At 33.6% G+C, this 13827-nt stretch overlaps 1 non-coding gene across 1 annotated transcript; it reads right to left on the bottom strand.

Moving 5' to 3' along the window:
• Positions 1-13223: 13223 nt before the first annotated feature.
• LOC128032921 (small nucleolar RNA R71) lies at positions 13224-13330 on the bottom strand. Its single transcript, XR_008189266.1, has one exon. It is a non-coding gene; the product is annotated as a small nucleolar RNA R71 (small nucleolar RNA).
• Positions 13331-13827: the final 497 nt, after the last annotated feature.

Below are 13827 nucleotides of genomic sequence, written 5' to 3'. Positions count from 1 at the left end.
GGCATTCATGTTGGGAGGATTGTACCTAAGCAAAAATCTCTGACACAATTCATTCCAAGATGCCACCGTACTTGATGGTAATGCATTCAACCATGATATGGCATGATCTCGCAATGAATAAGGGAATAATTTTAATCTAAAGGCATCTTCAAGAACACTACTACCTGAATGAGTCATAGACTTTAAGAAAAAGTCTCAAGTGCAATCTGCTATCTTCAGTTGTTAAACCACTAAACTGCTCTATCGTCTGCAGCATCTGAAACATTACTGGTTTTAATTCAAAGTGTTAAGCTTGAATACGTGGCCTAACAATTCCTAGATTTAGATCACCTAATGTAAGCACTACATGTTCTCTGATGGGTCTATTTCTGTCATCTAAGATTTGAGGAATATCAACATTTCTTTCATTTTAGAGTACCTGATCTTCTCTAATTAGATCATTTATAATCCTCTCCATTTCTCTTAATGCTTTCCTTCTTTTCCTTAATGTCCTTTCAATCTCAGGATCAAAATAGTATTCTATATCCTCTTGAATACTTCTTCTCATGCACTAGTACAAACCTGAGAAATCAAATAAAATACTAATTAACTGTTCTAACAAAAATAACAAGAGTAATAACAAATTAACTTTTCACCAATGCTGTATATCCCGACAATGGCGCCAAAAAATTGTTGAATGTAAATAACTAATGCAATTGTGCAAGTGTAAACGTCATTCAAGTAATAAAGTGATATGTAAGTATCAACTCCACAGGGATCGTAAATTGGTAAGAGATTAATTAAGTTATTATAATCCTATTAACTATACTAAATAGCATGAAATAATCTTAAATTGAATAAGATGTTGGTATAATGAATTAATGTATTTTAATGCTAAAAGCAGAGAATTGATATGACAATAAAATGTAGTGGCAAATTATATAGAAAAGCAAGAGTAATTCTGTTGTTGAATAAATATGGTTGGAATTATTCAGGTGAAATACTCATATCAAAATAATGTCATGGTAAAATATTATCTAATCAACTACTCAGAGAGTTACTACTATAACCTTCCTTTTTTGATAGCTAGATTTGAAGCTAAAAATCTAAGTTACTATATGTTTACAAAGTTTTGGATTAATAACTGCAATGAACGTTCTTCTCTTGACTACTCGCAACATCTATGTCTAGAGTGCTACGAATATTCTATCAAAAATTTGCTTGCATCAAACGATTCTAGATCCAATATATTTAACATTTCATAATTAAAAATACATCTATGAACACAACATACAATCAGCTATGTCTAGGGCTTGCATGCATGTATTTAAAATAGGCATAAATGAAATGACACAGTGATATAGACAATCTCAAATCCAGAGCATTAAAGATGATAAACATCCACCCAAATAAATCCAACCCAGAAAAGATTTAGTTCATGGGTGGAAAAGTAAAAACCAAATTTAAATCATTCATTAAAATTTAAAGAAGTTTGAATCATAGAAACCAGAAAAACTAAAGGCAGAACTGCAAGATCTCAGAATTACCATGGCAAATCTGTTGGCAATCAATTTCACCATTTGCCACGACAATATTTCACTTCATTTATTTTCCCTCTTCATCTTTTTACTCTTCCTACACCTGTATTCACAAAAACCACACCTTTCCTCCCAAAGTGATAAAAGTAACAAATAATGACCGTTATATCACAATCCAGGCTTTGTTATGCAATGTTCTACAAATATCCAAAAAATGCAAATGTATTCACTTAATTACAACCAATTAATTCTATTTAGAGTCCTTAAATATAATTCTTTTCAAGAGTTATCATCCGCCGCGAAAATGAAAATAAGTTTTAGACAAAAATACGACTCAATTTTTGAGGTTTTAAATTGTCTATTGATGTTTTATCAACTTTACACGAAATATTGATTTTTAACAAAACAGGGTTTCAGCAAAATTTTTTATTAGGATTTTTTTTAAAAAACATGTCAATATTACATTTTTCCGTTGCAATTTTGAGAATTGAGTTTTAATAAAATGAGACTTAGTTTTCGAATTACTAATGTTTACAAATGAAATTTCGAAGACATTTGATTTCGAAGTTAACATGTTTTCTCGAATATTGATGAATAACCAAGTTCTTTAGTCTTGAATTAATAAATGAATGATTTTGAAATATTATTGAAACTATGTAAGTTTTGAATAGCAATCAAAATTTTACAAATAAATAAAATATTAGAATCATCGATTTTTTAAAATTCTCGATTTCACTAGTTTTGAACGATTTATGCAAATGGTTTAAAAAGTATGTTTGAAAACTATGATAGATTTTCTAGGCCATTCTGGTGGCCAATGTAGCTTTCCAAATTTTGCCATAACGACTGGGTCGGGTTTGGAAGGATATATGAGTGGCTAAGGCTGCAAATGTTCTACAATGTGTTGGATGTGCATGCATGTTTAGGACTAGATGGAGTTGTAGGAGGAGCCTTAATGAACAGAACATACGAAGATGCATATGAGTTCATAGAAAACATGGCGATGAATTTCTACCACTGGCCAACCGAACGCTATATAGATGGTCAAAAACCATCTATGGTAAAAGCTATCCAAGAAGATGATAGATACCAACAAATTGTTGACATACTCAACTACATAGAATACTCATCTAGTGCATTATCTATATATGGAGGTGATAAACCTCTCTTTCATTACATTAATAATGCAAATGAGGTTGTCAACTACGTCGGTAATCGGGTGGAAAACCTTATTCAAACACTTATAATCCCGGTTGGAGAGATCACTCAAACCTGGGAAGGGGGAAATCAAGAAGGAGGTAACAGTGCGTAACGAATTAAAAATACTAATTATCAACCTTATTATTTGCAAAAACCTCAAGAAAGGGCCAACCCAAATGACCATATTGTATGTGGGGGAGGTGTAGTCAATGAGGATAGAAATAAAACAGTTGCAGTCTGAGTGCACTAACACTACGAAACATTGAATAAACTAGAATATCAAATGAGCCAATTGATGAGCATGGTGGGAGACATCAAAAGAAATTTGACACCAGAATCCTGAGCAACACAAAATAATCATCGGAGAGAAAGGAAGGATCATATGAAAGAAATCACGCTCCATTCAGGCAAAGTACTAAGTAGCCCGAAAAAACCAACTCACGAGGAGAATAAAGAGGATTCTGAGGATCTTTAAAAAAATCCCAAGAAATTGAGACTAAACCAGAACTGGAGGAGGAAGCTGAGCTGGTAGCTAAGTTAGAGGATGAACCAATTAAGGAATCGACACTGATAAGGGTACCATTCCCTTCATGGGTAGAAGAGAAACAAAGATAGGATGAGGCATAATTTTTAAGTTTTCTAAACTTATTTAAATCTCTTAATGTTAACTTGCCTCTAATTCATTTAATTGAAAAAGTTCCTAAATATGCCAAGCATTTAAAAGAAATTATGTCTAGGCGTCAGAAAATGAAAATGAGAGAGCCAATTAGCATTAGTGCCTCATGTAGTGCGATTATATCCAAATAGATGCCCCCAAAACTAGAAGACCCAGGAAGTTTTACAATACCTATAGAGATAAAAGATATACATTTTAGCAAGACTCTATGTGATTTAAAAGCCAATATTAATTTAATGCCATTATCTATTTATGAAAAAATCATGTTAGGGGAGCTTAAAAATACCCAGATCAACACTACAAGTAGCTGACAGGTCTTCAGTACAACCGGACAGTGTACTTGAAGATGTGCTGGTTAAAGTGAGGAGCTTTATCATCCCAACTGATTTTATTGTTCTAGATTTTGAGGAAGACCATGAAATACATATTCTCATGGGTAGGCTATTTTTACCAACATCAAGGTCCACCATTGACCTGGAAAACAATGAGTTACAGATGATGATCAATGGTGAGATAGAAATCTTTAAATATGGTCACTGACAGAATGAGAAACATAGGGAAAAATCAGGGAGACAATGTTTTGGAATATCTGTAAAAATATCTAATTACCTTCAGCCAGGGGAAGTGTTTTCTGTAATCAGTGTAGGTAGAAAAAGTAAGTTCAAAGAATGGGACAAGCGAAGGAAGATGGAAAGGCACAATGGATCCTAGACCAACACTGATAGAAACAAAATAGGAAGAGTATCCATGGGAAAATTGATTGAGTAGGCGGATGAATCTGGTAACAAGACTTAACATTGTGAATTGAATTTTAACGTTATTGGAAACACGGAAATTTACACATTTTTACATGCCCTTTTTAACTTAAAATCATACAGTTTCGATAAAATTCTTATTGAAAAGATAATTAATTTTTACAAAATAATTAAAGTGAACTTAAAATATGAACATGTTGAATTTTAGTTAATTTTATAATTAATTTTTATGAATTTTGGTTATTTTCGACAGATTTGCATAAAGGGCGAAAAATGGCTCGGCCGACACTGCTAGAAGCACAAAATCGAGAAGCAATTTGAAGTATCAAGGCAAACTAAATTTTAGCCTAAGACAATCCAAATTATATGTATTAATTCATAATATAATTAATTTTAATTTATATCCAATTTAATTTGGGTTAATAAATTATTATTAATTAATTATGAAAAAGTGGTCCAGTTGAACTGATCCGAGTGAACCAAACTGAACAAGAAATGGACAACCCAAAAATCATCCCAAGAGCTGACCCAAATCAGCTTATTAGCTGATTATTTAAGCTGGCAAAGGGTGTTCAAGTTGCATTCAAACCCCTCCACAATTGGTGGCTTTATAGGTTTGCCCCAAGCTAAATTAGCAAAGTTGAAACTATCAACCTTGCCAGATGTGTGGCTGGCCAAGGGAGGGCTCTTTGGCTGATAATTTTAGCTATTTTTAGTAGCCCTCCTCAGCTATAAAAACTCCCTTAGGCTGGTCATTTTAGAATCACACCTCAAGCATTCACATCTTTCCTCTCTTCTCCCCACTTTCTCTCTTCTTTTCCATTCCAAAATTCCCTTGCTCTCTTGCCGATTTCTCCTCTTGGGAAAGGGGCATTCATCAGCTATTTGGAGCAGCAATTAACTGTTCATAGTAGCCTTTGTTGACGAGGACAATGGAGAAGGAAGAACAGAGCAACTAGTCAAGCCACGGAAAAACACCAAATTTGATTCATGTTCCCTATCTCTTTAATTTTTGTTGTTGTTATGCTGAACATATCTATGAATATTTATGTTGTTGGAATGGTCAATTTAATCAATTTAGCTTGAATTTAATTCATGTTAGGTTGATTGCATTTCATTTGTTAAAATTATTGAAATTGTGTTTATGTTGTTATAGGTCTCGATAAGATGCTTGATTAAGTAAAATCATGACTAAGTTATTCTTGCATTACAATTGTTAGGTAACTAATGAATTAATTATTTAAACGGATTGGAATTATAATTAATGGGTACAGTACTTAATCAGTGCATGTTTAATCATCTAAGGTAGCTGAGGGTTAGATTAGAAACAGTATCTGACAATACATTTGCCTTGCATAACTTGCAAGATTATTGTGATTAAATTGTTTCAAGGTAAGGATACTTTGTTACCTCACATAGCCTTTTATGTGTTAATTGTTTGAATTGACATAAGGATATGTACAAGAGATTATTTCAATTTAATAAGTATGTATGTGCAATAACATATTTGCCTATTAAGATTTGTTTAATCGGTTGAATTGACATAGGGATATAGTCAAGAGATAAATGAATTTTGGTAGGTGAGTATGTTCATAAGTTAGCAAATTACCGAGTTGCCTTGAACTTATTCGTAACAATATAAACATGAGTTTAATAATTCTAAGTTAAGAAATGTAATTAATCTAACACAATTATGCCATCTTGATTAAATCGTATTTTGAAATCAAGCATTTGAGATTTATTTATTTAGTTCACTTAGTTTAAAATCACCCTCTTCAAACAAAATATTTTTCTTCACCAAAGTGTTTTAAATAGGATTCATAAATAATTCTTTTCACAGTCTCTGTGGGTACGATAATTCGACATTTACTTGTCACTTTATTACTTTTTGTGATTGTGTACACTTGCACATTTCTGTCGTTCTAGTTATGCATATTATTGTATTTTAACTAACCGATAGTTTAGATTTTAATTCTTATTAAAAAAATTTTAAATAGAAACTGAGACACCTTAAAAATGAGAAGTTTGGGTGAAAATAGAGTCGGTGCCGCAACATGACACCCTCGTGTCACGACACCGCGTCCAGAATCAATGGAATTGAGAAAATCATCTTGATGTCTTGACACAACACCTCTGTGTCACAACACAAAAGACCGTTTACCTAGGTTTCCAAAATTTCAAGGTGTGTCATGACATCAAACCCCGATGTCACAAAATTGGAAAACTGCTAGGGGTGTTGCGACATAGAACCTTTATGTTGTGACATCGCTGTAATTTTTTGCAGGGTCGACTCGACCTGATTGCGCAACCAACCAATTTTAACTTTATTTTATCCAATTTTAAACCTAAAATCACTACTTTAAAACTAAAAACACCTTAAATGAACATCTAAGCTCAGCCTAATCCTTCAATCCTCTAAAAAACTCTCAACTTTCATAAACCCCAAACCCCTCATTCAACCTAAAATAAAATTCTCCTATTTTGTTACCATCTTTGCTTCTCTTGGTTATCTTGATTGGTGCGAGAACAACATTATACGGTAAAATGATTACAAGCATCATTCAAAGAACTTTGCAAATCATGTATCAGGTTAAGGGTTCCAAACCTAGTTTTACTTTTCCATTGAGAATATTGCTTGTTATTTCATTAGTTTCTAGCATAGAATATTATTGAACATGCCACCTAGGAAAGTTAGAAAGTTAATGTCCAAGAACCACCGATGGTGTCGAACTGACCGCCTTCCGATGAACTAATGTCCAGAGTGTGAATACTGCTATACAATAAAGAGTTATGAGGTGAAAGCCACAAGTATATGGGTCGAGTTGTAATATAGATTTTGCAACAAAGTAGGTGAGTACTCCGAGGATCATACCCAAGGGAGGCAAGTACCAAATCTATCTTAACCTAAACAATTAAGGATCTAATCAATACTTTAAGTCAATTATAGTATGAAAGTAAAATAAGAAGTATTTTTAGGGTTTGTAAAATAATGAAATAAAATATCATAAAAAGAAATTCCAATTAAATTTGAGGATGGGTTATCAGCTCGTTTTGACAATTCCAATTAACTGACGTCTTGGGTTCTGCGTCAACCAACTAGTCGCTACCCTAGCAGGATCTTCCGATCTTCCACTAACATAACGAGTCAGAAAAAACTACTTATCTTCTGACCTCACAGTCCAGACTGGCTGGGAGTAAAGGTGTTCACAAATGGGCAATACCAATTTTGGGTTAATTCCCACCTTGATGACTTCCCGGGGTTGTCAGGCCTAGGGTTTGTTTCATAATTTTCCTTTTCCAAATACTTGATCAGTTGAGTAACCCTACAAAACAATTAAGAGATCATACCTCCACTTACTAATCCCTCATAGAAGGATTAGTTCCTCAAGGATCTCATAAACAACATGGAAAGAAAGAAAGAATTAATCATAGGGAATGGATTGAAATAGAGAGATTAAGAAAGTTTGATTATTATTGATGAATAATGTGAATCCACGAGAGTTGATCTCCTTTGCAATCAGATCTCTTGAAGAAAACAAATAACTAAAACTATGAAAACCTAAAGAAAGCAAGAAAACAAAACCTAAAATCTAAAGAAAGAATCTAAGCTAATGAACAGTGTTCATAATGTGTGCCAAAGGAGACTATTTATAGCCTTTAGGTAGCCGTTTTCTTTAAACCTAGGTTATCTGATGTTCTCAAGCTTTAATTTTGATTGTGCAGACCAAAATACCCCTGCTTCGTCTTTTATTCTCATCACGGTGTTGTATCTAAGCTCCTTAAATGTGAAGACTAGTTTAATGTGCTACACCAAATTATGACAGATAGAACTCCCCCACACTTAAATCATTGCTTGTCTTCAAGAAACATAAACAAAGATGAAAAATAAAAACGACGATCCTTGAGCCAGTATGATACAAGTATTGATTTTAGAGTATATGACTTAGGCATTTCATGCTTACTAACAATTTCAACATGATGAGTACTCGACTTACCACTTTTGATCACAAACATCTAAGTTTAGTATGTTACAAAATATACAAGTATTAAGGTTCTCACCTATAGGAATCCATCAACAAATCATACAAGTACTTTGATAATCCGAGCAAAATACAAGTAGTCATTTTTGTGAATGTTTAGTATGATGTCCATTCATGTATAAGGATACTTGGGTCACATAGGGCTTTTCTGCTTGTAGCGTTCTAAGGCTAAGGACAGGTATGGAATTCAAAAATAGTAAGCATCAAAAGGTTACAAACATGAAAATAGTTTGGTACATCATACTGATATCTATTCTTCCCCCTTGTGACCCTTACCCGCTCACGGCCTTATTTCTCCTTGTCTCTCCATCTACAGGAAGTCAGAGCATGACATTGTAACTATGTCTATCCTTGCGAGTTTTTGTGTACTAATGAATGATTTTTTCTTTCTTTTATGAGTTTGTCACTTTTCTCTTTTGCAATACATCTCACTCACGAATGCTCTTTCGCTAGTTTAAGACTTTTCCTACTTGTACCAATTCTCCTTTTGGAATTTTCTTTTTATTTCACACATTAGGCCAACTTATAGTTCCTATATCACACCAATCTTTCCTATTTCACTCTAAGTTTACAAACTCCGCCATGATGTACCTACTTAACCCTCAATACATATGGATATATGTCTATAATCTTGTGATACACGAAAAAAGAAAAAGGGCATATACAAATTAACGTTTTCAGGCTCAGGGTTTGTAATGCGGTTCATCAAGAAGTGTCAAAAGGCTCAAAATTGGTACTAAAGGTGAAGTATAAATAGGATAACTTTTTTTTCTCTGGCTTTGTTCCAAACAATGCCTTAAGTCATCCCTAAATATCTCATATTGCACAAATTTAATCAACCAAACAAACACAAATTCAACCATTTATCATTCATACTAGCATGCTCGTTTCCTTGTATTTTCTATATCACTTGGTACAAGTGATAGCTTAATAACTATTTACAGTGTAACATATAGAACTTAAGTAGTCTAATAATAAAAAATTTAAAATTACCTATCATCATGCCAAATTTATTCATAAACACAAGCAACCTATGTACATGCTCCTAATCAATCACTTGTATTTCTACAAGCTCAAGCACATAAAAGACAAGAAAACCAAAGAAAATGTAAAAATTTGAAGCAAATTTTCTATGTTACCCCCCCACACTTTAGTTGACATATTGTCCTCAATGTGCAGTTGAATAATAGATAAGGAAAGAAGTTACCGGATTGATCGTAGTCACTCCAATTGCTAATGGTGGGTGCTTCCTCCTTTGATTGTATTAGCTTAAATTGTTTGTGTCTCTTTCATGTTGGGTTCCTACATAGAAAATTTTAACAGACTGCAACATACTAAAATTTACTTATTAATCCTTCTCCTACAAAGTCTAAATTAAAAATATCCCAAAAATTAATACAAATATTTATAACATTAAAAATAGTTCAATCGTCCTCCTCATCGTCCATCTCCTCATCCCCGTTATCCTCTTTTTCTTCTCATTCCTCTTCACTTTCTGGCAGTTCTTCTTCTTGTTACATATTCGTCAGACTGAACATATCTGGTGTATAATTGGGGACTCGAATGTTATTTTGCCCAGCAAACTCTTGAAAACTTGTCTCACCAACGTCTTGTTGAGCTCGTGCCAACCTTTTTGACGAAGTGGGTGTAGCTTTCATTTCTTGCTATCGCTTGTTCCAGTATTTTATTTATTTTTCTCGCAACTCGATGTATTGTTGGAATAAGGTGTTCCTGATAATGCTTCAGGATGGTTTCAACGACTGCTTAGTGGATGTCATAGGTACACCCGTCTTTTTACATAAAGCCATCACTAGATGAGGAAAGAATACTCCCACCTTTTGGCTACTAATGCATCTTCCCATGTTCTGGTGGATCTATTTGCCAACACATACCTGCTTTTTCTACAAAATAGCATGAATAAAACGCTCTAAAGGCATTAACATTAGAAACATTTAAAACAGGTACAATTCATATGCAAATAAATTGGATCCACATCTTAGCTTCAAGAAACATAATAACTTGATGGAAAGATACTGGGATATTGACACCTGCGCAATATTTTCATTCACCCTTTCCTTCAGTTAGAAAGTTTATAATATTATCCATATCTATGTCTCTGAAATATTCTAAGTCAGTTTCATCAATGCAATCATTCTCATAGTATGAAACATTATAGAAGTCGCAAACTATTCTAGGGGTTACTTGCACCTATTTTCCTCACACAAGTGTTGTATCCCATATATGACCTTTACTATTTCTAGAGTCGTGGTCCCGTAGATATGCGTAGAACTCTTAGACAATGGGGACCACGGCATTATCCTTCGGGATCATCTAAAAACATTCCTATCGATGATATCTTACCAAATGTCAAATTTTTTTACACAAAATCATCGATGGATCAAATCCCCTCTCCTAAATGAATGTTTTCCCTTGAATTTCATTGAAATACTTATCAACATTCAAATTTGGAAAATTAGAGGGAGTTTAAACCATCGATGACTCAGTTTCCATTGTTCGCCTAACTTTCTTATGAGGCATGATGTTTCAATCCTAATAATTTAATAAATAAATGATTGAATGAAACAAAAAAAATTTAAGTTTAAGAACCCTTAACCTTGATTGTATAATCGACGCTCATTTGAATTTCTTGCTTGCCCATAGTGTCCCCATTCCTTGTTGCACCGAGGATGATTAAATAGTTTGTGAAAGGAAATTTGGGAAATTAGGGGTTTAGGGTTTAAAAAGTTTTGAGAGATTTGAGAGAGTTTGAGGGAGTAAGGGTTAAAAGATGTTTTAACTAGTAGTAAATATAGTTTTAGGTTATAAAATGGGGTTTTAAAGGGTTAAAAAGAAGGTAAAATTGATGTTTAAATCACTGGGTTACACAATGGGTCGGGTGATAACTCTTGAAAGAGTTATATTTCGAACCTCTAAGCTTGATTAAAGGCATGCACTTAAGTAGATATATTTGCATTTTTAGGTTATTTTTAGAACATTGCATAATAACGCTTGGATTGTGCCTTAAATGTCATTTCATGTTACTTTTACTGTTGGAAAGAAGGGAATTTGTTGTTGTATGCAGTAGGTGCATGAAGAATGAAGAAAAGGAGGAAAATGAGGAAAAAATGAAGGAAGTGAAATATTGCCATGGCAAAAGTTTGGATGGATTACCAACACAAATGCCATGGCAATTCCAAGAAAATGCTGATGTAGCACTCAGTCCTCGTCACTCTCATCCAGTTGGTTGTATAATAGATAAATCCACTTGAAAAAGAGTGAGAAGATTGTGTGCTGAGAGAGGGGAACCTACCTTATAAAAGAGGAAAGAGAAAAGAAAGAGGACACGAAGATTTTGAAGAGGGATTGGGAGAGCATTTTTCTCTCCGGAGAAACTCGTGAAAAATTCCGGAGAAAAGGGATAAAGTAGCAACTTAAGAGGAGAGTAGAGACACAAGGAAAGGGACGAGCAATAAGCCTTGGGTCCTATATGATTCAGTAGCATCGAAGTGAAAGCTGGAGTGGCGAAAGCTTCCTACAGTTCTCCCTTCATTTTGTTAATTAATTTCTGCGATTTCTAAATTATTGTTAATGATAATGTTGAATGTTGTTCTGATTTTGGATTTTAAATCCCAGCCTGTGAATTAATTTAAATTGGGTCGGAATTACTGGATCTATCTTGATATATTTAATGATCATGGTGATATTTTGAGTAGATCTATTGTTTTATTTGGTTTGGGTTATTTTAAATATATGCATGCAAGCTCTAGACATAGATGAATGCATGGTATATCTTTAGAATTTATTTAATTCTAAAAAGGTTAAATAAGGTGGATCGTAATCGAATGATATGAGCGAGTACTCAAGCGAATACTCATAGCACTCTAGACTTAGATTTCTGATCTGTACAGAGTAAGGAAGAATATTGTTAGGTATTGTTCTTGAAACTTGTAGATATACAAAGACTTAGAATGATAGCTTTAATTTTAGCTCTGGAAAGAAGCAGAATGTAGTAGTTATACTTTGAACAGTAATTTGGTCAAAATTTTGCCATGACATTATTATGTTATTAAGATATAATCCAAGTAATTCCAACCTTACCATTCAACAACATCAATCCTTCAACTTTGTCTCGTAGAATTGCCACATCATTTTATTCATTATTTGATTTTTATATTTCATACATTAATACTTTACTTCAAATCATTATTCTGTTTACTTTGCCATAAGCCTAATTAATATAGTTTATAGTAGTAACTCAACCATATTTTTACCTATTTCGATCCCTGTAGAGATGATCTCACTTATCACTTTATTACTTGATTCGACATGTATACTTGCACATTCGCATTACATATTCACACGTGACAAATATTTTACGCCGTTGCCGGGGATCGGCAATTTGGTGAAATTTGGTTGTTATTATCTATTTAATTTTGTTAGTTTTAGCTTACTTAGTTGTTTTTTTTTTCATGTTTGTAGCTAGTTTATAAGTAGAGGTATTCCCAAGAACAAAGAGTATTCTCTTGACATAGAAATTGAGAGAACTTTAAGGAGAAGGAAAAAAGAATTGCGAGAAATGGCAAGGATTGGAAATGATCCTAGCAAAGAAGATCCATTACATCTGAATGGTAGGGACGCTGATGTTCCTCGTGTGATAGATGATAGAAACAAACCCATTAGAGAAAATGTAGTGGCAATCTTGGATGATTTAAATTAAGGGATTGGTATTCCACATATTCAAGCTCAACATTTCAAGTTGAAACCAGAGCTGTTTCAAATACTACAAAAAGTAGGACAGTTCGGTGGATTACCTACTGAAGATCCATAGCTACATTTAATACTATTTTTGGAGGTCTGTGATTCATTCAGGCAATAGGGTGTTCCTGAAGATGCCATGAGACTCAAGTTATTTCCTTATTCATTGAGTGATCGTGCCATAGCATGGTTGAATGTTTTGTCATTAGGAATGGTGGCATCTTGGAATGAAATTTTTCAAAGGTTTTTGTTGCTATACAACCCTCCAAACATGAATTCCAAATTGAGGAACAATATTAAATCTTTTTGGCAATCTGAGGATAAGACATTGTATGAAGCTTGAGAGCGATTCAAGGAATTAATTAGAAAATGCCCGATGCATGGTTTCCGACACTAGACATAGATGGAAATGTTTTACAACGGATTAAATGCATATACAAGAATGGTAGTTGATGCATCTGCCAATGGGACTTTGCTGGATAAATCGTCCAATAAGGCATATGAGATTCTGGTAAGGATAACTAAAAATGATTATCAATATCCAACTACAAGAGTGGGTATTGGCAGAAGAGTTATTAGAGTTATAAAGCTTGATGCAATCACTTCATTCACAGCTCAGGTATCATCCCTTACAAGTATGATTAAAACATTGAAGAGACCAATTGTACTGCAGGAAATGAAAGCAGCAGAATTAACATGTGTTTATTGTGGGAAAAATCATGTTTTTGATGAATTCCCATCAAACCCAACCTCATTATGTTACATGAGAAATTTCAATCGAAACAATAACCCATATTCCAAAACATATAATCTAGAATGGAAACAACATCCTAATTTCGGTTGAAGTAATCAAGGAGTAGGAAGTTCCAGTAATGTTGTTCGAC

Source organism: Gossypium raimondii, chromosome 1 (genome assembly GCF_025698545.1).
Source record: "Gossypium raimondii isolate GPD5lz chromosome 1, ASM2569854v1, whole genome shotgun sequence".
NCBI lineage: Eukaryota > Viridiplantae > Streptophyta > Magnoliopsida > Malvales > Malvaceae > Gossypium > Gossypium raimondii.
This window is presented reverse-complemented; position numbering and strand designations above follow the sequence as displayed.